Genomic DNA, 24,635 nt, shown 5'->3' on the forward strand with positions numbered 1-24,635 from the left:
CTGAGGACTATGCCCCTTTCAGGCCTCTTCCAGTGCCTAGTCCCGGGTAGAGGCCCGGGGGTGTGGGGGGCTGGTGTATAAAGTCTGCCCATCAACCTATTAAATAGGTAAGCGTCTCAGTAGACCAAGCTATCTTAGGAGTTGCTCTAGGTTGTGTTCAGGAAAGGAGACAGGAGTTAGATTACCCAAACTGCCATGCATGATTTTACCTTGGGGTTGTGTAAATACTCTATAATGGTATGTGAGGAGGTCGGCCAAAAGTTGAGTGGCAAGCTCTGGGTTGAAGGATGGCCAGCGGTTTCATTTTCTTCTTTATGGTGACTTGATGGTTTGAAAAATTTTTACAGTGAACACATTTTTCTGTAACTGGAAATGATAACTTTTAAAGGGGATATTTAGATTTTTCAATGCTTCTGGCACAGTGGTTTAAATACTCTGGCTTGCTATAGACAGAGAGAGAGGGAGGTGGATGGATGGATGGATGGATGGAAGGATAGAAGGACGGATGGATGGGTGGATGGACAGATGGACGGATGGATGGAGAAATGGAGGGAGGCAGGGATGGATGGACATGTGGGTGGATGGACGGATGGATAGATGGATGGATGGATAGATGGATAGGTGGATGGATGGGTGGGTAGATGGATAGATGGGTGGATGGATGGATGGGTAGATGGATGGATAGACAGGTAGATGGCTGGCTGGCTGGCTGGCTGGATAGATGGATAGGTGGATGGATGGACGGATGGATGGATGGATGGATAGATGTATGGATAGACGGGTGGATGGCTGGCTGGCTGGCTGGATAGATGGATAGGTGGGTGGATGGATGGATGGATGGATGGATGGATGGATAGATGGATGGATAGACGGGTGGATGGCTGGCTGGCTGGCTGGATAGATGGATGGATGGATGGGTGGATAGATGGATGGATGGATAGATGGATGGATGGAAAGATGAATGGACGGATGGATGGACAAAGGGATGGATGGATGGAGGGATGGATGGATAATGTACATAAAGAAGACCATCTTCTGGCTCTGCAGCCTGCCAGCCAGCACTGTACAAGCTGCTAGCTCCAACTTAGGCACATGGAGTCCTCTGAACCATCTGTTACCACCATCGAGGTGCCGGGCGAGGCTCTCCTAGGGTCACTATCTCAGTTACCCTTTCATCCCCCAAACCACCTTTGAGGTAGTGGGAGGGAGCAGAGGGAAGGGAAGCAGAGCATAACTTAGCATAACTTGCCTCTGTTGTTGTCATAGGTATGGGACGCAGGTCAGGCTCCCTCCTCAGGAGCTTGGGCACCGACCCTACACCCTACAGGGAAACAAAGGAATAAGTCCTGCAAAGTCAGTTCTAGAATGGTTCTTAGAGAACCCTGTGCCCTGCAAGGGCCCCCCGGGGGAGGTTCTCCTGGCTGTGACTGCGAGGGCCCTGCCTTGGGCGCTCTGCTCTCTAGTGGCAGACTTGGGAAGTGCGTTTCTTCCAGGCACCGAGCCTCCTGGGGGGGGGGGGGGGCAGGGAGGATGGGGGAGGAGCCCGGGGTTCCCTCAGAAAGTCACTCAGTGGCACTGAGAGGCCAGGGGTTGAGGTCGCTCAGCCTGGTTTTGTGACACACTCTGAGCAGACCCGGGCCCTCCCCACCGTGGCCCCCCTCCGCTGCGGTCGCCTCTTCTCCCTCCCTCCCTCCCACGTCCTAACCCCAGCAGGTAGGTCCTGTTGCTCTCGCCTGTAAAGACCCTGCGGGGCCTCGTGGCAGGGACAGACCTCACCTGGACGCTGGACGGATGACACACCCTGTCCCCCAACCCCCATCCCGCTTGCTGGCCTCATTTTGTGACTTTGTGCCCCTCTCCTGTTCACCTCTTGCATCCATGGGGGTGGGGGTAGGCACGAAGGGAAGTGGGACCTGGTTAGGGAAGGGGCAGCTGCCCAGGGGCCGGCATGTGGCCCAGAGGTGGGGGTGTGGGAGACTGCGAGCGCTGGGCCTTCCCAGAGTGCCCTCCTCCTGCAGACACCCACCCACCTGCACAGCCTTTGGGCACCGCCGGGTCACCCCTCCTCGGCAGCACTGCCCGGCGGCGCTCCAGGCAGCGGGCCCTGCCTTCTCCCCTCTGGTGACCACTCTGCTGACATCGCTGCCACCGGCCGCAGGGGTCATGACTGTGACCGTGCTCTTGCGTTTCCGCCTGGTCTCCCTTCCCCTGCCTCCCCTGAGCACCCCCAGGGCACCTGCCACATGGGCCGTGGGAAGCGCTCCCATTCCCCTACCTGGCACCGTAAGGGGAGTGCGAGGAGGAGGCCCACCCGGATGACCTGTGACCCCAGGCTCCGGGTGCTCGCACCCGCACCCGCACCCGCTGCATCTGGGCCCCAGTGGAGCCGCCCCTGCACCAACTGCGGACAGCAGGACAGCAGGACAGCAGGACAGCAGGCCGAGCGGCTGTGAGGTGTGAGCACGCTCGGGAACCAAGCACTTGTGACTGGGGCTGGACTCCAGCGAGGTGGGAACCCGGAACGCGGAGCCGCTTGGGCATGGTGAGCATTTCTGTCAGGCTCGCCCAGGGGGTGGTTTTTTCTGCCCCCCGAATGAGCATGACTACGCCCTGCGGTTCCTCGGAAGAGCCTTTGGGGGAAAGTAATGCTGGAAATTCTTCGGGCAGAGGTTTTAGCATCTCTTCTGCGATCGCAATTCGCTCCGTATTTCAGGGCTGCATTTCTCAAGACCGAAGGGAGGCTTGTACACTACAGCATGATCGTGTGACCTCATTATTTTTTTCAGGGAAATTTAATGGAGGAGGCCGTTTTCAGCTCGATTCTGATTTTTAAAAACATTGTCAGCATGTGTGGACGGCAGTAGACGTGAACCTGCCGGCTGGCCGGGGTGGCAGGTGTCTGTTCCTCCCCCTGGGCTCATGAGCCGTTCGTGGGCTTGGTTACCGAGCGTCCCATCAGCAGGATGCAACAGCAACAGGACATCAGGCATCTGCTCGGCACGGCTGCGTCCCCCAGCCCCTGCATGATGCCTGAGCCCAGCTCCACCTGAGCCATGTCACAGGAACTCTGAGAGATCGCCGGTGGTGGGGCTCGCTGATGGCAGCCGAATTCCAGCTCTTGCTGGCGACAGCTGTGTGATTTCATGACTTAGCCCATCTGAGCTCCGACCCCCACCCGCGGGACAGCATAGCTGGCACAGCTCCTAAGCACCCAGATGTTGTGAGCAGTGCCTGACAAACTGTAAGTGCTTAATAAGTACAGGCGCCGCTGCTCTGCTCAGGTTACTCCTTGACTGCTCCTGCCTGGTGATGACTGTGCCTCAGCTCCTAGCCTCTCAGCCAGGACCCTTCCAGCTCCCAGGTGCTGTGTCTCATACCCAAATTGTTCCTGTCCCCAGACTAGGGCGCCGAGCCCAACAGGAGGGACGTGGTCAGTCACGCAGCCCCATTTAGATGTCCGTCCAGGCCCCTAAGGATGGTCGGCTCCCAAGGCTCCTCAGTGCAGACATGGGCCCTGGTCGCAGGTTCCAGGTGAGCGGACACCACATGCTCTGGGTGTGGGTCTGTCTCCTGATGAGGCCAAGCTGGGGGGTCTCAAGGGCGGTGCCTGCCCATCCCTTGTGTCCTCTGCCCAGCCCTCTGTGATCTCCTTGAACTCGATGTACGGGAGATGGGAGGGGGCTGGGCATCCGCCTCTGCTGTAGGACAGGTGATCAGTTGTGGAGGTGGAGTTTCCAGGAGTGTGGGCTCTGGGTGCTCAGATCCCATCCCCCCATGGCTTCAGGGCAGCCACTCATGTGCCGAGGGTGCTGGGCCCTGCACAGATTTGGGGGCCCTGGCATTTAACAGACCTATGGGATCCTTCAGAAGGAGAAATTTCAGACTAACTTCTCAGAAGCTTGAGAGTAGGTGTGTTTCTCAAACTAGTTCCCACTTTCCCCTCCGTAGGTGTTTCCAGCCCAGTGGAAGGCATGTTTCGGGAGGCAGGGTGGCCACCTAGGGGATGCTGTGCATAGACTAGTTGTGGAAACAGCAGGAACTGGTGTTGGGAGGGGACAGGCCTGGCCTCAACTCACTGTGCAGCTTAACTGAATGGGCGTAAAACCCTTAATGTGTCTGCCCTATGCAATTCCCTGAGTGCCTAAACCCAGCAGGGCACATGGGGTGAACCACAAGCAAGAAAGGCCATGCCCCCAGCGTCTACTTGCTTGGGGGGCAAGGAAGCATTTAGCACAAAGCCCTCAAATGACACAGGATACCTGCTGCTAACCAGAATTCATATTACTGCAAGCCAGCCTCATTCCCCCTGTCACCCTGCCTCAAGAAAGAGAGTTAAATCAACAAAAGTCCAGAAGGATGCCCCCAATGGGCCCCAACGTGGCCCATTGTACTAAGGGGTTTGTTTGACACTTTCCTAAATTCAGAGAGACAGGGAGCGGAATGGTGGTGGCTCGGGGCCAGGGTCATGGGGCCGGGGTCGGGGTGCTGGGGTTGGGGGGCCGGGGTCGGGGGGCCAGGATCAGGGCGCTGGGGTGAGGGAGTCAGGGTGAAGGAGCCGGGGTCAGGACACCACGGTCAGGAGGCTGAGGTCAGGGAGCCAGGGTCGGGGGACCAGGGTCAGGGCGCCAGGGTGAGGGAGCTGGGGTTGGGGCAGCGTGGTCAGGGGTCTGGGGTGAGGGAGCTGGGGTCAGGGTGCCAGGGTCAGGCAGCTGGGGTCAGGGCGCTGTGGTCGGGGGTCCGAGGTCAGGGGGCTGGAGTCAGGGGGCCAGGGTCAGGGCGCTGGGGTGAGGGGGCTGGGGTGAGGGTGCTGGGATCAGGGGGGCCGGGGTTTATCATACACAGGTTACATGAGCAGAACTAGGATTCAGATGCGAATGCTTTGCCAGTCCCTGGCCTGGGCTGCCAGCCAGTGAGACAGCCTTGAGCCCCCGTCTAGTCCTTGTGTTGGGGAATATATCTAAGATAACACTCGCCACTTGGACCATTTTTAAGCATACAGTTTGGTGGTTGAGAAATTCACCAGCACCACTGTCCATCCCAGAACTGGCATCTCAGACGGAAACTACTCACTCCCCAGCCCCCTGACCCCAGCCCCTGACCTCAGCCCCCAGCCACCGCCGTTCTGCTTCCTGTCTCTCTGAATTTGGCTCTCTAGGGTACCTCGTGGAAGTGGAATGAAAGTATCTGTGTCTTTCAGATGTGCTGATGTCAGTGTGGTGCCCCAAGGTTCGCCTTGGGTGTCAGTATGTCATCCCTTCTCCAAGCTGAATGACCTGCCTCTAGTGTGTGCCATGTTGGGTTCTCCCCTTCGTTCGTAGGTGGATCCCTAGGGGGGGGCTTCCACCTCTCAGCTCCTGGGAACCCTGCAGCCTTGGACACGGTGGACATGGGCACTCTCTGTTTCCTTGGGTGTCCGCCCAGATGTGGAATTCCTGGGTCAGGTGGGAAGCACATGGTTAACTTTGGGAGGAGCTGCCATATTGGTCGACCGTGTGGACAGTGCACCCCTTTATTGCCCACCCCTGAGGGTGGCACACTCAGCCCGTCATCCTGCACCATTGTCCTCTTGGTTGCCTGATGAAGCTGTCAGAGAGCTCAGGAGGACTTGTGTGTGTGACACTTAGGTCTAGAGATGTCCCCGTCATAAGAGATGGGCTTCCCCTGGACTCACTAGTGTGGCCTGTGGTCCTGCAGCTGCCAGCACCCAGGCAGAGTACCCAGCTCTGTCCTCTTGGGTTCTTCGAAGCTTCTGATGGCCAACTTTCTTTGCATTGGGAGGAGGCCAACTGGCATGGATAGGGTACACCTGTCCTTAGGGTGGGCTTTGGCTGGCGGTCCAGGTTACCTCTCCCTCGGACAATTGTAGGCAGGGGTGTGCTGCCTCCCATCCCTTCCCACTGCCGAGGAAGAGGGTACACCAGAGGTGTCCTCTTCTGTCTGCTCGTGGGAGGGCAGGGACCAATTCCAAGTGATGCTTCCAGAGCTCTCATTGTTCACCTTGCGGGATGTCAAGGCTGCCAATGTGCTTCAGACCCAAACTGGGGCCCAGGAGACCTCCCTGCCTGCCCCTGGTCAGCCTCCATGTGAGTGGGCGGTGTCTCTGGGCGCCGGAAGACTCTATCCAGATTTTGTATTGAGTTTGCTTTGAAAAGGCAACTTAGCTCTGCACACTAGAGCATTTAAGGTAGAAATCCCATGCCAACTGGGAGCTTCTTCACAGTAAACTGGCTGGGGAGATGGGGAGGCGGTGGGCTGGCGGGGGTAGGAGGTGGGACCCCAGGGCCCTGAGGAGGAGCCAGTGGCTGCTGAGGCGGATGCTGGCTACATGAGCACTCCTGTGCCGTTATCCCCATTCCTATGTTTGCGTGACGTTTCCCAGAGTAAAAGTTAAGAAACATCCAGCCTTCCTCTCCACCCTGCTCCTGGAGGAAAACCTTCCTTGGGCACTCTTCATGGTTGAACGTGTCCCCTGCGTTCTCTAAATGTCCAACAGGCATGCAGTGGGTACTGGGACCCCCATTTTATGGGCACATGGAGGTGCTTTGACATTTCACCAGGTAAGGGGCTTAGCTGGGACCTGAACCAGGTCTGGGTCCCAGAGTGTTGCACTTACTCGAAGGGAGATCCCAGCCCTGCCTCGCCAGCTGGGAGTCTACACAGCTTGGGCCAGGGCTCAGCCACTGGAAACTCAGCGCCCCAGGGGACCCCTGGCCCTCGCCCTCTGCTCAGCCTTCCCCCACTCCTATCCCCACAAAGTGGGGCCTGGGAGGACCTGGAGCTTGGCCTGCAGAAGGGCAGAAGGGGTGAAGACTTAGCCCAGCCCCTCGGCTACTGACCTCCCACAAGCCTTCATGTCCCGGGGCGCCCTACTCATTAGCACACCTTGCTGCTTGCTCCTCCCCTCACCCTGGGGCTCCTGCTTCCCCGCCATCGTGCAGTCCTAAGCACCCTCTGCGACTTGTCTGTGGGGTTTCTTTTACACCCTCTTGAGCTCTGCTGGTCCATGGCCAGCTGGTCCCTCTGCAGGGGTATTTTGGTGTTTGATTCCCTCCTGTCTCCTTTGCAGTCTCATGTCACCTGTGCCACCCTGGGGCCCGCGTCTCCCCAGCCAGGTGTCTCCGCTGCTGTCCCCACTGGTCTCCAGGTCCCCACTGGTCTCCAGGCCTTGATTGGCAGTGCGGGGGGGGGGGGGGATGGGGGGGGGGGCTCCCCGACCCTGCAAAGGGAGCGCATGTCCCTTGGCCCTGCTGATGTGTGCCCGCACCACTTTGCCCCCTCCTGGAGAGGAGAGGACATGGTGCAGTCAAACAGAGCCTGATTCCTGGCCTCCCGCTTGGAATCATCAGCTTGTCAGCCCTCCTTACGTTGAGGGTATTTTTATTTTATTTTATTATTTTTTTTAATAAATTTATTTTTTATTGGTGTTCAACTTACCAACATACAGAATAACACCCAGTGCTCATCCCGTCAAGTGCCCCCCTCAGTGACCGTCACCCAGTCACCCCCACCCCCCGCCCTCCTCCCCTTCCACCACCCCTAGTTTGTTTCCCAGAGTTAGGAGTCTTTATGTTCTGTCTCCCTTTCTGATATTTCCCACACATTTCTTCTCCCTTCCCTTATATTCCCTCTCACTATTGTTTATATTCCCCAAATGAATGAGACCATATAATGTTTGTCCTTCTCCGACTGACTTACTTCACTCAGCATAATACCCTCCAGTTCCATCCACATTGAAGCAAATGGTGGGTATTTGTCGTTTCTAATGGCTGAGGAATATTCCATTGTATACATAAACCACATCTTCTTTATCCATTCATCTTTCGATGGACACCGAGGCTCCTTCCACAGTTTGGCTATTGTGGCCATTGCTGCTAGAAACATCGGGTGCAGGTGTCCCAGCGTTTCATTGCACCTGAATCTTTGGAGGGTATTATTTTTAAACACTCTTCACACTTTTTGCCTTAATGTGAACCACTCCCCTGGTTAAAATGTGGGTCTTCTTCCTGTTAATTTTCCCGCTTCATATCTGACAGTCTATTTTCTAGAAATGTTTTCAGAACCTTTATCTCTTCACTACCATAAGTTGGACGTAAGAAGAGTGACAAACATAATGAAATGTCCTCCGTGGCTGTCTTCTGTCCCCTGCCCTGGATAGGTCTGGGGGCTCCTCTGTGAGCCCCAGGAGCCTCCCTGGATCTCTGTACCCACGTGTGTCATCATGCTCATTTACCAGATGGGCCTGCCCGCACCTTGTTGCCAAAGTGTTTTGGGCACCGGGTCTGCAGAGAGACCTGCAGTTCCTCTTCCAGGAACCTCAAGTTGGCTGTGCGAGTGTGTGTGTGGGGGGGTGGGGGTGGGGGGGAGGATGTGTTGTATTAGGTAGGACACCAGCTAGTGTAGCAGACACTCTGAGCTCAGCTTCTTAGCATGACAAAGGCTCACTTCTCACTAATGTGCTGGCTTGTGGCACATCCTCTGTGTGGTCGCTCAGAGACCCAGACTCCTTTCCTCTGTGGCTCTGTCTCACTCAGGGTCTTGCACGTTCGCCCAGCGGAAGGGGAAAGAAAAGGGTGTCATAGACATGCCTGATGCTTGGCCTGGGAGGGCACGTGTCACTTCCACCAGCCAGGGCTGCTCACCATGCAGGGGAGTTGGGGAGGAGGGATCCTGGGCTGGATCGTTACTTCAGCAACTCCCCTGCTCTGGGACAGAGAGACACAGCCTTTGCAGGACAGCTAGGTGTGTCTGCCCACGTGAGAGTGGGGTGGGAAGTGAGTGGGAATGGGGGGATTTGGAAGAAACCCTTGCCATCCTCACTTTTAGTTTCACTAAAAAAAAAAAAAAAAAAAAATGCTGAGTCTTTCACTCAGTTTGATCTTCTGGTTTTGCTTACATCCCAGCCCAGCCCTTCTTGTACGCTGTGATCATGAGCCAAGGTCTTGATGGAGATCATTCCCATCTGTAATGCTGGTTTCCCCAGTCTGGCTGGGGACGCCTCACCACAGTGTTCCTGGGAGCAAGTGCTGTGTAGACAGTCATCTGAACCCTCCCAAGTGTCGGGAATGGTATGTGCTGCTTGGTAAGTGTGGTTGATTGCTGTGGCCATCAGGAGAATGGTGTCTCCTGGCCTGTGTGCTCCTCTGCCATGCGACCAATCAAGTCCTCTGCTCCTAAATCTGGGCTGAGCTTGGTGACTTTCTTGACCAGCAGAATGTGGCAGGAGAGACGTTCTGGACTTTTGAGAACAGAGCAGGGCAGCTAGGCCCTGCAGCTCTCGTTGGCATCTCCTGGGGCTCTCTGGTTTGGGACCCACCTGCCACGTTCTGAGGAACCCAAGTGACCTCGAGTGTTCCACTTCACACCCCCATGCTCCCAGCAAACGGCCCGTGTCACCTGCTGGCCATGTATGTGAGTGGGCATCCAGCCCGGCTGAGCCTTCAGAGGATGGCAGCTTCAGCCAGCATCGGCCTGCAACTGTGTGAGAGACCTCACGTGAGAGCAGCTTTCCCCTAACCCCAGCTCTCAAGCAGCTCTTTCCTCCTCCCCAGAGCCCTTCAGTCTTATTGACCCCCCTCCCACCCCCAACATCATCAGAAACTGGAATTTCCTAGAGGTGAGGCAGGATTTCTGGATGGAGGGATTAGCATATAGAAAATGAGCACATCCTGATCTGGAATATCCATTGGGTGGTCATCTTGTAGTTTTAGGACTGGAAGTAGAGACGTTAGCAAAAGGTGGTTTTCCTTTTCTTCCGGGTCTCCGGATTTTGTCAGTCTTGCTGGATTTCACCCTGATGTTCCCTCTGCCTGCTGCTTCCCTTCCGGGCTTCCAGTTACATTTGTATCCTGGGCCGCTTTCCTTCCTCATAAACAGCACCTTGGTTTGTGTATCATGGCAGCAGCTTTCCTCTTTGGGTCGTCGGGGGAAGTGGCCTGGTTTCCAACGAATGCTCCGAAGTGAGATACTCGGTGTTCAGTAGTTGCTTTGTGTGCCCTACTGGCTAGTTGAGGTTTGCTTTGAGGACCACCCACCAAATGGCACCTTGAAACAGCAGGTGGGCACCCAGATGCCTCAGCGATGGACTTGCAGAGCTCTGAGTTGGGGTCCAAGAAGAAGAGGGAGAAACAATCAGTGAGGATCGATTTTCCTTTTCCATCAGCCATGGAATCCACACTGTCAGCAAGCAGTTCCTCTGTTGGAGATTTCGAAGGAACAGGTGATGCTTGGAGGTTCAGACATCTCCTGCAGCTCTGAGGGTATGGGGAGAGTGCACCCCCTGCTCCCCGTGGATGTCCACACCTCCCGTCTGCTCCGTGGACACCTGTCCCCCGCTCCTATGGATGCCCGCTGTCTGCAGTAGAAGTTGGGTCAGGCACCAGTGGGAATGGTCATTGCTTCCAGTTCCATTCAAGACAGGCTCTTAAGAGAATAATGCTGTAATCTCTAATTTTCTCTCATCATCCTCATGTTTTGATGTTTGTCATTTCTAGATGTTTATTTCTCGGTTTGGGAGAATCCATTTGCAATAATTTTTATTTTTTTTAAAGATTTTATTTATTTATTCATGAGAGACATGGAAAGAGGGGCCAAGGCACAGGCGGACAGAGAAGCAGGCTCCATGCGGGGGGCCGATGTGGGACTCAATCCCAGGACTCCGGGATCATGACCTGAGCCAAAGGCAGACGCTCAAACACTGAGCCACGCAGGCACCCCTGAAATGATTTTTAAATGTAGAAATGCAGACTTATGCCAGCAATTAAAAATGGCCATCCAGATGAAAAATTACTACCATTGTAATATCACTGTTTTTGCCATAATATAGATTTTGTTCAAAACCGTCATAAAGGAGACTGGAAGCAGGTGATGTTATTTCAGCGGGAATTCAGATTGTCTTCCTATAACTTTTAAAACTCCTCTAAGCCATAAGTAGCTACTCAATACACACATCATGCAGAATAACAACAATGCCACTTACATGGTCTCTGTGAATTGTGTTCTATTTTAAATGATGGGTAGAGTGGGAAAGAAAGGAAATCCTACTCTATCAGTCCAGGTCCTTTTGCTTCAGGGCTTCCTGACTCCTCTCCCACACCTAAGAAAGTAAGGTGCTGGTTTAGAGATGCCGTGGGACATGAACTTGTAGTCACCTTCCCACTCAAAAGCCAGACAGCAGGAATGAAGAGGGATGCAGGTAAATGGGGAAGGGTCTGAGTGGCCTTCAGGATGGATGAGGCAGGATGGTAGTTATGAAATTGACCCCACATAGACATATAGATTGTTATCCTGTTCTATTTTTATTGATTGTTTTGTTTATAGAGAGAGTGAGAGACTGTGAGCAGGGTGGGAGGGGCAGAGGGAGACAGGGAGAGAGAATCTCAAGCAGACCTCATATGTCATGCCTGATGCAGGTCTCGATTTCACAACCCTGAGATCATGAACTGAGCCAAAATCAAGAGTCAGATGCTTCACTGACTGAGCCACCCAGGTGCCCCAGTGTCCTGTTCTCTTTAGAAGTGGTAAGAAAATGGGAGCCATCATTTTTGCCCGACTTTTACAGCCAGCTGTTTTTGCTAGGCAGGGGGCTCTGGTGTCTTGGATGAAGGATTAATCATGGCTGCATTCCATTTGCATGAGTGGAAGCCAAGCCCTGCTGCCCATGACAATTCAGTGATGCAAAAGGTCTCTAGATCAGCAGTTCTCAGAGCAGGATCTGCCACTTGAGTGGAAGAGTCAGGGGCCCTCTTGAAAGGCCAGGATTTAAAAAAAAGAATCCTGTCTAGTTCTTGTAGGCAATGGTATATCTACAGCTCCTCCCAAAACTTGCAGGTACAGAAATTACAAAAGGTTGCTGACCACTTGAGCTCGCTGTTAAGGATTTCTATTAAAAGACTGTATTTGTAAACTAAAATTTGTGGGGTTCTAGAGTCGGAGGGCCCTACAAGATTTTGTAAGAAGTTTGGATTCTACTCAGCAATGATCAAGAGAGCCCAGTTCCTACAGATGTGTATATGCTTAGAGAGCTGGAATTTCTTTGACTTAAAGGAAGTGTGTCTTACGAGTTTACTTTCTGTTCACCGTCTTGAGATGGTCACACTTTTTAATTGTTGCAATTCTTTTCATCTATAAGTAAATCACTATTGGTTTGGCTTCATCCCAGCTTAGTTTGTTGTGGGTTGCTTGCATCACAGGGTAAGGTCAACCACATCTGTGTAATCTGGCTTGTCATTTGTCAGTATTTAGACCGAGGTGTGTTTAAGTTTTAAACATTTAAAAAAATTTTAATTGAAGTATAGTTGGCCCGGAACATCACTGTCAGGTGTACCACGTTGTGATTCAACAGTTATATACATTACAGTATCCTCACCTCCATAAGTATAGTCGCCATCTGTCACCACACAGTTATTACGATATCTTTGACTTTATTCCTTATGCCAGACATTTCATCCCTGTGACTTATTTAAGAGACACGTGGTATATTTTCATCTGAATCCATCACACTCCCACCTCCCCTGCTGTCCATTTGCTGTTGAGTGATGCTTCTTTCTCATTGCGGAGGGAAGTAGGACAGATGAGGTTGGGGGAGCCTCAGGCACTCCTTGCCTTCTCTGGGGGCCATGGTACAGAAGGATACAGAGTGAACAATGTGGGAACCTGTTCTCCTAACCAGACTAGAGAGCAGCAATTAGCACACAAAATAATGGGAACCATATGAGACACGTGACTTTCTGCATCATTCAGCAGCCCTGGGTTGTATTTGAAGCTGGCCCTCAGTTTCCTTGCTGTGCTTCCTTCTGAGGCCTCTGTGGCTCTTTGTCTGTGATGGGGTGGTTTTATACACAGCAAGCATGCTTTTGCATTCCAATATTTTATTACCTCATCTGTCATTTTGTGTCTTTTTGGTAGTCAGATTTCTTCCTTTGTGGGACAGCGATCTGTTGAGTCACGATGCCATACTGACTGATGTCCTAGGGCATTTGAATGGCTTCTTGAATCTGTCCTCACCTCCCTCTGCTTGTGGCACCTCCTCCCACACACATACCCTCTTGCTACCAGTGTGGTGATAAAACTTGGGGACATGCTGTAAGAATGGGCTTATAGGGCACATTCAAAGTGCCAATACTGTGCTGCCCCCACATTCTGACAAGGATGAACCTCTGGAGGTCTAGACACCAATAGCGTTTTCTCTTCATCTGGTAAGAAACTGGAGGTAGAATCCATAAATGTTCTTAATGATCTCCAAGTTTTGATTGCGTACAGAGTCTCATATGTAGAAGTGTCATGGGGACAGGGATGTGCTACTGCCCTTTTTCTGCTGGTGTTTCATACCAGCGGTTGCTCTGAGGCTGGAGGATGGTGTGAAATATATCACAGTGGATAATCCCAAATTTGCAGTTCAAATGCAGTGGTATCTTTTCTCAGAATCCCATGGAAAACTAGCCTCCCTGTGTGCCCAGCTCCTTCTGCTCCTGCCTGGTTCTCCTGGCTGGGCGGCATTGGGATGAGTCCCTGAGTCACCATGTGGAGCGGCCATCTGTGACTGAGTGATCACAGTCTGGAGCTATTTGGGTGTCTGTCTTTGGCTTAGAAAGGAGTCTGAGATGAGCCCAGTACCACTTCCTCAACTCAGCGCAGTGCTCCTTCCCCCTGCTCTAGAAGGAGGAAAGAGCTTTTTGCATGAGAATAGTTGCACCCACCTGATGGAGGAAGGGGGTGCTCTGTCTGCAGGCTTAGTGTTCAGGGAGGGGTGGATGAGCAGAAGGGCAGAGGAGAGATCCAAATGGCCAGAAATTGTGCATAGGGCATGATCAGGCTAGAGTCAGGGTTGGGCGGGTGGCATCCTCCTGAGGAGAATGGCTGACAAGGTTCAAATTGTTGTCCAGAGCCAAGTTCTGGAAGGAATGAAGGATGTTTCTGGAAGTTCTGTTTGTAATTATCCAATGTGGCAAGCTGGAGCTTAATAGAAATAAATAAGAGCCAAGTTGGTGGGGGGGCTTTTCCTACCTATATATCCTTTTCGTCATCCTAAAAATAGAAACAAGTGATATATTTAGGATCCATAGAATAGGTTGGATTTGACCTCAAAGTGGTCCTAAATCAAAAAACTTGACTCAGGTCAACAGGAACCAAGCCTGACCCCTGACTCAGATGGTCCTTTTTGAGAACAAGTTTTACAATCCAAATAGGGGCCCACAGGACCAAACCCTGAACAAGGGGCTGCATTTGTGCCTCCTCTGTCCCAGGCCCTGGCTCGGGGGGCTAGACCCTGAGAAGGATGGGCCATTTTGGTTCCACACACACCCAATGTGGTGTTTTTTGTTTGTGTTTTTGTGTGTATGGTTTTGTGTGTGTGTGTTATGTCCCTGGAGTGTGTTTGCTTAAGTCAAAACCTACAGATGGGCCATTGTGGTTGGTAAATTGGCAGTTGGCAACCATGTGACAGCAGATGGGCAGTTTGGTGCGCACTGAGGATGGCCTCATCCCTGGGCAGTAGGGACCACTGAGAGTCTCTGAAAGATGGTCTGGCGCAGCCTCAGCAGGGCAAAGAAGGGGTGAGGATGGCAGCAGCATCACACAGAGCATCGCAGGAGTGGGCTCTGGGTGTTTTGGAGGAAGAGCTGATAAGGCTGTCCAGGCTGGGTAGGAGGCAGGGGAAAGAAGGCAAAGGGAGCTGGCCTCCAGGGCCCAATTTTACACACCCCTCCTCCTCCTTCCTGAAGCTCTTCAGTCCTCAGAAAAAAGCTGGTTAGCCTCAGCCCCTGGCTTCTCAGGACTGCCAACCAGCCCAGGCTGCTAGAATAGTTCCCCTCACATCATCTGTCTGTGCGTTCATACATACCCCTCCCAACATGAGCCAAAATGGGAGGAGGAAGTAGCGCCCTGGGTCACACACAGTGCCCAGAATCACCATGGAGAGGGGGCTGCCTTAGGTGGAGGAGCCTCATAAGGGATACTTGCCTCCTTCCCCACCACCCTACCTCCGTAGGGTGCCTCTTTCCGGTGGTCAAGGTCCTCTCAGTCAGGGCTGTGTCCATGTGAATCTGACAACACGACTCAGCACCTGTGCGGTGTTTGAGGATCATCAAGTGGCCTACTTCAGGGGGATTCCAGCAAGATTTAGGACCTTAATTAATAACCTTAACAACCTAATCTTGTTCAGCCTTGTTAGATGACATTTAAATGCTCACACTCTCGCAAAATACCTGGAGAGAGCCCTGCTGAATTATTCAGACCTTAATTGATCTTAAAATGCATTTTCAGTAGGATACAGAGTTACCTAGACTCTGGTTCTCAGAAAACAGCGTGCTGTTGATTTCATGCGCACCAAGTTAAGAATGTCCCTCTGTGGGATCCAGATTGCCATAAACCTGCTCATGCAGCTGAGGCTCACCTTAATTTTGACACCTGCTACATAGGGGTTAAGATTTTGCATTTGGCATGATGAATACACACAGTTTAGATTAGCAGCAGCTTCTGGGGCAGATGTTTCTTTTCTCCAAGAAAGGGTAAAACACCTACATCTCAAATTAGGAGAAGGCCCTTGGATTTTCACAAAATTTGGATGGAAAATAACTTGATGTCACTGTTATTTGTACATGCAAGGTATTACCTAAGAAGGAAACCAATATTTATTTTGTGGCGTAATCTTTTATATGTTACCCTGTATTCCCACTGAAACCATTTTATTGCCTTCTGGGAGCGGCTGTGAAATCTGGAAGCATCTTCAGTTACTTCCTTCTGTCCCCCTTTCCCTTTCCCTTTCCTATCCCAGCTATTGGGCTGGAACTCAGCTGGCTACTGGGGCTTTGCAATGTGATGAGAGTTAATCATTTCCTCCTCTGGTACCCTCCAGCATATTCTCCCAGTGAGAGTTTTTATCACATTGGTTAATTAAGACAATTACAGTAAAATTTGTGAACTGCAAAGGTAGTTAGAGAAGAGATGTAGCCTACAGAAAGCTTTGTAGAGAAGAACTTGCTTTGTCTGAGCTTTGGAGGGTGGGGGTGGGGGAGCAGTGGAAGATGGGCAAGTTGCAATTTTTTTTAAAGGTTTATTTATTCAGAGAGAGAGAGAGAGAGAGAGAGAGAGAGGCAGAGACACAGGCAGAGAGAGAAGCAGGCTCCATGCAGGGAGCCTGACGTGGGACTCGATCCCGGGTCTCCAGGATCACACCCTGGGCTGTAGGCGGCGCTAGACCTCTGCGCCACTGGGGCTGCCCAAGTTGCAATTTTAAATAAAGTGCTAGTATTTGGAAACTGGTGTTCTGTGAATGATCTATAATTATGATACGTTGATGGACTGGAAAAACCTGAAGATGTTGGCTCATGGTTGGGGGAAGCACACCCTAGGCATCTAGCACCACAGGGCAGGCAAATCAGGAGGGACGATTGCACTGAGCTTGACAAGGAGGCTCTGGCCATCGTCACCTCCTCTGGGTCATGCGGGACTGCAGTTCTTCTACTCTGGGCTTTGAATCCTGGTTCATTAGGGGTATCCCATCCCTCTCCCTACCTGGGCGAGGAGTGACCAGTATATAACTGAGCACGTAATCCGCTGTCATGATAACTTGTGATGATATGAAGCTAAGTCAGTGTGTTGCCTCTGACAGGCCTAAAGGCAGCCTGAGAACCTAGGATCCCTGGTGTCTGTCTTTTCCCATTTATTTCTCGGGGCTTTGGTGTTTAGCAGGAGATGCATACTTTGCAAATATCTTTTCTTTTGTCAGTACTCTTGATACCTGACATAAGAGTTTGAAGAGTTATTAAAGAAGGCAACGGATCTCAAATCTCCTTGGTACTTTGGCCAGTCTCCACTTGGGAAGTGAAACAGAAATGGGAAGGAAAGCCTTACATGGAAATGACTGCTTCAAAAGTAGTTCCCTTTCATAGAGAGAGGGGAACTCCTCCAAGGCACCCAGTGACTAGCAGTCCTTGTTTCTCCGCTGGCAGTGTAGGGGGAAACAATGAAAAGGGAACTCTGTGGCCTCAATCCTTGGCCTCATAAGGAAGAATCAGAAATTACCTGCCTCTCAGAGTTGGCTTAGCCAACAACCCTTGCAAATTAAGTCAACAAAAATCTATTTGACCTGATTGGGTGCCTGGTGCTGTGCTGGGAGGTTGCTACACCAAATGGAAGAGCGCACAGTGTCTTCACAGAGTTGGTGCCCAAGGTGTGGTAATAGGTCACTGTTTATAGCTGTGCAGGTTGTCTCTTTATTATGACAGCATTCCAGTACACGGAAGCACAGTGTCTTGAGGAAGGAGCACCTTAACCTATGGGCTAATAGGGTCTGAATGTGGACACAGAGAAACCACTACAGTACAGTGCAATAGTGGACAGAGTGGACATGTGTGCAAAAGATGGAGGGACCCAGCAGATGAGCCCTCTGTGTGTCAGGGTTTGCAGAGGGCAAAGTCCTTTGGAAGATTATCCCCCTGCATAGAGAGGCAGTGGAGATCATGTTCAACATCCAGACTGCCTGGCTTCACATCCCAAATGCCCCCCTTACAGTATGACCTTGGGCAACGTACCTAACCTCTCTGTGCCCTTCCTGGGTTGCTGCTAATTCTGCAGTAGCCCAGGATTTGCATCTGATCAGCCAGGCAGGTGGCTCGGGAGGCCTCTCAGCCCTGGCCAAGCAGAATGATCCACTCATGCAGCCACCCCTCAAAATACTCCAGTCTTTTCCTGAGGTGTGGACCACACAAAGGCCACATATGCATGCTAGTAACAAAACATTGTGTTTTCTTCTCAACAGCAATGCCTATAAAGGAGGGAAGTATGGACAAATATATTCAAATTCACCTAGGCTCATTGTCTGATTTCCTTGTGATGGGCTATATGGTCCCATAACATGTACACACTTTATAGTTGGCTGATTGTGGTCCTCAGATAACATTCATCAACTTATACCCTTGTTTCAAGGGACAAGGGCAAAGTTGAAGGAGATTAATGTGCACTGGGATAAGTAAACCATATGTCAAACACGAGACATAAAATTGGTTACCGTGGCTTCTAAAAATACCTCCACGAGGCAGGCAGAATTATTGAGTGCTCGGTGTAATCATGATTTAGGGTGGGCCCTCGCTTCCTAATTACAATGGTCCTGGAATATACTGAGTTTTATAGCCACAGCCTGAACTTTCTCCTCATTTGGGGGTGTCTCCCTGGTGACAACCACACAGAGTGTCCCCAGTCCTTCACGTCTCTTTGCAGGGTCCACAGATGGCAGACCATGCCCCCAACCAGACAGTGTAGGCGGTGCTTGAAAAATCAGAAAATGGGATCCTTTTGGAGGTTCATTGAGAAATGATCACAAAGGTAACAGAGAAAATCTCAGTAGCTTCACCCAGTACAAGTCCACTCTTCTTCCCACAACAAACCAGTGTGCATGTTTAGCAGGGAAACTTCCCGAGTGGTAGTGACCCAGGGACTCAGGCTCCCTCTTGCTTTACCACCATCAACAGGTGGCCTCCACGGCCCAATGAAAGGTGAAGGAAGGTCAGGAAGACATGTTTGTTTCTGAAGCTCTCTTTGTGTCTCTCATGAACAAATAAATCTAAAAAAAAAAATGAATGAATGAAAGAAAAAGAAAGGGAAAAAAAAGAAAAGAAAGAAAAGAAAAGAAAGCTCAAAGAGTGCTGGCTAGGTAGGATTTGAGGTTCTGGAAATGGGACCTTCTGACTCAAGGGGAATTGCCCCAAATGTTCTGGATGCAGTTAGGGCCAGCCTGTAACCAAGTTTCGAAGCAGCCACCTTCTCTTGTTTATTCCTTTTTTTTTTTTTCAATGTTCTTCTAATGCTCTTCTCTGCAGACTCTGCTAAAAATTTCCACTTGGGCGCTGCACCCCCAGACCGTCCACATATGCTCTGTTCCTACATTACGCACCTAGCTTTCCTTTCAGCCAAAGTACTCATTCCTTCAGGGCTGCTGGTCCTCAGTATTAAGAGGTAAAGCTGATGGGGCTAATTTATACTAGTGTGGAGTTGACTGATAGCTCTTTTTCTCTGGGAAATAATGGCATTTTTTTAAAAAGATTTTATTTATTTATTCATGAGAGACACAGAGAGAGAGGCAGAGACACAGGCAGAGGGAAAAGCAGGCTCCCTGCAGGGAGCTTGATGCAGAACTCGATCCTAGGACCCTGGGGTCACAGCCTGAGCCAAAGGTAGATGCTCAACCACTGAACCACCCAGTCGTCCCAATAATGGCATTTTTTAAAAAAAGATGTTTGAATACACTTTGATCTACGTTGGCTAGAGCCTCAGTTCAATGACTATTAGGAAGGAGCAGGCTGTGTGAACTTGAACAGATGTAAACAAAAGGCTCCTTTTGTCTACTGTCTGTGCTGTGTGTCTGGTGCAGAGAGGAGTATAGTGTAGCGGTGAGCCGTTTGCGTGCAAACCACTACTTTGTCACTTGCTGTGTGACTGTGGGCAAGTGAACAAGGCCTCTGTGCCCTGAGATCAGCTGTTGCAGAAGTGTGTGCCGTGTCCTCGGGAGTGGTATGTGTCCAGGTGGGCAGACCTGAGATATCTCAGTTAGCCCTGTGCTGGAGGGCGGGTCCTGTCCAGAGAAAGGACAGCACTTGGGGGCAGGGCTCAGGGGCTGTGTGCACGGCAGACGGAGGCAGACCGTTTACAAGGCGATAAGCCAAGAGGTCCTCAGCTCGTGCCCCGGGGGGGTCTTGCATGAGGGGCCACCTGCAGCGGTGGCAGCAGGTCTCAGGGGTCAGGTACAGGTCCTGCACGGGGACGCACATAGTGTGTCAGGCGCAGGCTCATTCCCAGTGTGGAGTCAGCTGGGAGGGTTTCACATGAACCCAAGTGCAGAATTGTCTCGAGTACTCCTGTGCTTTCTGTGCACTTGTTGCAGGAGCTCATGGGTGCTCCTGTGCTTTCCATGCACTTGTTGCAAGAGCTCATTCCGCATCCATTGGGGGGATGAGTCAGGATAGAAGGAGAAGAGGGCATGGGTGGGGGTGACTGAACCGACCCAGAATTCAAGCCTGTTACTGTGTGTGGTGGTTCCATGGGCTTCTAGGTTGGTTTGTTTAAGCGGGGAGCTTGCTCCATGATCTACGTGAGGAGCCCAGAACAGCAGGTGCCTGTGTGTGGGGAACCGGGTGTAGGTGTGCGGAGTCCAGGACTGTGATCTCCGCAAGGGAGTGACCTTGTGTTACTTTGGGAAGCCTTCCACGTGGCCAGCCCTTTTATGGTGGCTGTCAGACAGAAGCCCAGGTGGAAAAACCCCAGACCTTGGAGCCAGGCCCACTCTGCTCGGGAGCAACTCCGGGTCCCCTGCTGCCTGGCTGGGTGGCTTCAGGCAGGTCCCTGAGCCGTTCTGGCCCTGGTCTTCTCATCTACCACATGCGGACAATGGGCCCTCCCTGTCAGCTGGTAGTTGGAAGCTAAGTAAGATCACGACTAAGAAAGGTGGTTCCTTTATTTCTCTGCTTGAGTTTTGTTTTTTTAAAGATTTTATTTATTTATTCACGAGAGACAACATAGAGAGAGGCAGAAACACAGGCAGAAGGAGAAGCAGGCTCCCTGCGGGGAGCCTGATAGGGGACTCGATCCTAGGACCCTGGGGTCATAGCCTGAGCCGAAGGCAGACGCCCGATCCCTGAGCCCCCTGGGTGCCTCTGTGCTGGTTTAACCACGATGTGTTTTACTCTTCCCTTGTCCTGGACCAAGTTAAGCTATGCCTCTTCTCCCAACAGGGAGCTACCCCACAGGAAAATTTAGTTCATGCAGATGTCTGCATGGCTTTTCCTCAGGGTGAAAAGGGGGCTCGAGTTCCCGGGTCTGTGAATCACAGGTCACTGCTGTCAGGACTACACACACAGGGGCTGTGTTTCCTGAGAGACGGGAGGCTGCAGGTAAAGGCAGTGGCTCTAGGACCATCTGGCTGAGGCCTGGGGTAGAGGGGGGTGTGGAGGGGCTTTGGCTGGGGTTACTGCAGACACAGGTGGGGCTGGGCAGGACAGCTGGCGGGAAAGAGCTCCATGCTGTGTGGAGGTCCGGTCCCAGGGCTCCAGCTACCTCAGTGGTTCCACTGCCCCAGGTCACTCAGATGCGGAGAGGTCCAGCAAGCTGACATCAGCAGCCCTTGGAGGGGGCGATGCTGGATGTGGGATGTGAAGGGATAGGGCTGGGGGCGGGGGGTGGTGGCTGGGGTTGGGGCCAGGGCTGTGGCTGCTGCTCTCTGTCCTGGTCTCTGCAGAGCAGACCACGCTGTGAGGCAAATGCGGTGCGGTAGTGAAGGATGGAAGGGAGCAAGGGATGGGAAATGCAAATGCATGAAATACTATAACAGGGAGCACTTGGCTGCCATGGACATTCATCTTTTTTTGTTTGAGAGTGCCTGGGCTTTAGGAGTTTTTATTGAAGGGTGACATACATCCAGGAAGGTGAACTTTGTAAATCTTCACAAACTGAACACGTCACCAGCAGCCTCGATCAAGACACAATTCTTACCTCCTGGTCCCTTGCCAGTCATCCTGCCCTCCGCCCCCCAAAGGGGACCCCTTTCCTGACTTGTGACAGCAAGGTCCATTTTATAAGGGCAGTTTTTTTTTTTAGAGAAAGTTCCATGGATGCCCACAAGGGAGTGTCCCTGCTTTGGTATTACCGATGGCACAGAACGGCGACTGTGTACCAAGCCCTCGCTGTCCGTTGGGCCTCATCCACACCTCATGTACATCGTGTCACTCCGTCCTCCACCCGAGTCTAACAGGTAGGGGCTACTGTGATGCCTGTTCTACAGACAGGAAACCGAGACCCAGGATGGCCGAGATCCTTGTTTGTCAAGGCCACGCCACCAGTAGGAGGTAGAGCAAGAACTTAAAAGCAGTGAGGACCTACCTTGCCGTGCACCTCTGGGTGGACACGGAGGCTGCGTGTCATCAATACATGGGGGATTGCATGCTAAGAAAACAGAATGGCCCAAAGTGATGGTGGTTTTAGTAATTCACTTTAGAAAACCTAAGGCCTCCAACAGCGAGCATCCATGCATGGCCAGTGCCGGTGCACATGGGAGGCTCTTCCATTCTGTGCTCACTCGTGGGTTAAACACCCTTGGATGAGCTCCTCCGAGTTTTCCCCCTGCTGAAGACCCTCTTCTCTGGTCCAGCTCCCTTATTTACAGATGGGAGAATCGAGTCTCAGAGGGCGGAACTGCCTTGCCAAGGGTCAGGCATTCCAATTCCATAAGCATCTGGGCCGGGACTCGACGTAGACTCTGCCTTCCACCATGCAGTCCCCTCTTTATCAGCTTCTGCACACACATGTTTTGTGGACAGTCACAGCTGAGTTGAACATTCTAGAGCCTCTGTAGGGGCACAGGCCTGACATCCCCGGAGGTCTGCCCACGTCCCCACGTCTAGCCTTGGAGTCAGGCTTCACCAGACTCCACTACCCATGTGCCCTGCTTGCCTGGTGAGCTGCTACTCAGAGTCAGCATTTCCCTCCAGCTGGAGGCCCGCCCCCTTCCTGAGGCCAGGTGATTCCTCCTTTCATTTAGGCTCTTACCCAGCATGCATTCAGAGCTGGTACCCCTTGAGCCTCTTCTCTCCCAGAGGTGACCTGTCTGCATTGTTTGTATGAGGCAAGACCATGTCCCTGAAGGTCATGGGTTCTCTGAACTCTTGGCTGGTGGAGAAGGAAGAGAAATCCTGCACTACCTGCTTCATTCTTACACTAGCAACTCTCGAGCACCTACTGTGCATACAAGGCACTGTCTAGAGGTAAAGATGACAGAGGCAAATGCTTTGGATGAGGTCATTTGTCAGTCCTGTCCAGCACTTTATCTCATGTGATTCCAAGATCAGGGCCTCTGTCCTCTGCAGTCTCTTTCTAACAGGAGCTCCATGTTTTAGGACTTCGGTTACAAGTGAGCCAAACCCAGCCTGCACTAGCGTGATTGGCTCCTGAACTGGAAAGTCTGGGCTAGCTTTAGGCATGGCTGGATCTAGGGCTCAGCAAGAGGCAACAGAATTGATTCCTTCCATAGTGGCTTTCTTTATAGCAGGTCTCCTCACACAGAGGCCCTGAGAAGTCCTGGCCTGCATTTTTACCATTTTACCAGGCTTAAATAGAAAACCTTTTCTTTTCCCAAATTCCTGAAATTGACTCTTGTGGGACCATTCACTTATCTACTGAACCAATCCTGTGGCCCTGGGGCAGAAGCCCCCCTTAAATCTTTTTTTTTTATTTAAATTTAATTAGCCAGCATATAGTAATCATTAGTTTGAGATGTAGTGTTCAGTAATTTATTAGTTGCATGTAACACCCGGTGCTCATCCCATCACACACTTACCCCATCCCCCCACCCCCTCCCCTCCAGCAACCCTCAGTGTGTTTCCTAGAGCTTAGAATCTCATGGTTTATCTCCCTCCTTGATGACTCCCCTTCATCTTTCCCTCCATTCCCCTATGATTCTCTGTACTATTTCTTATACTCCCCGTATGAGTGAAACCATATAATAATTGTCCTTCTCTGATTGACTTACTTCACTCAGCATAATACCCTCCAGTTCTATCCACATTGAAGCAAATGGTGGGTATTTGTCATTTCTAATGGCTGAGGAATATCCCATTGTATACATAAACCACATTTTCTTTATCCATTCATCTGTCGATGGACACCGAGGCTCCTTCCACAGTTTGGCTGTTGTGGACATTGCTGCTAGAAACATCGGGGTGCAGGTGTCCTGCCATTTCACTGCATCTCTACCTTCGGGGTAAATCCCCAGCAGTGCAATTGCTGGGTCGTAGGGTAGCTCTATTTTTAACTCTTTGAGGAACCTCCACACAGTTTCCTAGAGTGGCTGCACCAGATCACATTCCCACCAACAGTGCAGGAGGGTTCCCCTTTCTCCACATCCTCTCCAGCATTTGTTGTTTCCTGTCTTGTTAATTTTCACCATTTGTGGTATCTCACTGTGGTTTTGATTTGTATTTCCCTGATGGCCAGTGATGCAGAGCATTTTCTCATGTGCTTGTTGGCCATGTCTATGTCTTCTCTGTGAGATTTCTGTTCATGTCTTCTGCCCATTTCATGACTGGATTATTTGTTTTTTGGGTGTGGAGTTTAATAAGTTCTTTATAGATCTTAATAAGTTCTTTATAGTTCTTTATAGATACTAGCCCTTAATCTGATATGCCGTTTGCAAATATCTTCTCTCATTCTGTAGGTTGTCTTTTAGCTTTGTTGACTGTATCCTTTGCTGTGCAAAAGCTTCTTATCTGGATGAAGTCCCAATAGTTCATTTTTGCTTTTGTTTTTTTTTTTTTTTTTGCCTTCATGGATGTATCTTGCAAGAAGTTACTGTGGCCGAGTTCAAAAAGGGTGTTGCCTGTGTTCTCCTCTAGGATTTTGATGGATTCTTGCCTCACGTTAGTTATTTCATCCATTTTGAGTGTATCTTTGTGTATGGTGTAAGAGAATGGTCCAATTTCATTGTTCTGCATGTGGCTGTCCAATTTTCCCAGCACCATTTATTGTCCTTTTCCCAGTGGATATTCTTTCCTGCTTTGTTGAAGATGAGTTGACCATAGAGTTGAGGGTCCACTTCTGGGTTCTCTATTCTGTTCCATTGATCTATGTGTCTGTTTTTGTGCCAGGACCACACTGTC

The 24,635-nt window shown here is 51.3% G+C and overlaps 1 protein-coding gene across 4 annotated transcripts in view; it reads left to right on the forward strand.

The window, feature by feature from the left end:
* The window catches only part of SLC24A4 (solute carrier family 24 member 4), a 164,275-nt gene that overhangs the window by 55,270 nt on the left and 84,370 nt on the right, over positions 1–24,635 (forward strand). The gene's annotated exons all lie outside the window — the stretch shown is intronic.

Source organism: Canis aureus, chromosome 9 (assembly GCF_053574225.1).
Source record: "Canis aureus isolate CA01 chromosome 9, VMU_Caureus_v.1.0, whole genome shotgun sequence".
Classification (NCBI taxonomy): Eukaryota; Metazoa; Chordata; class Mammalia; order Carnivora; family Canidae; genus Canis; species Canis aureus.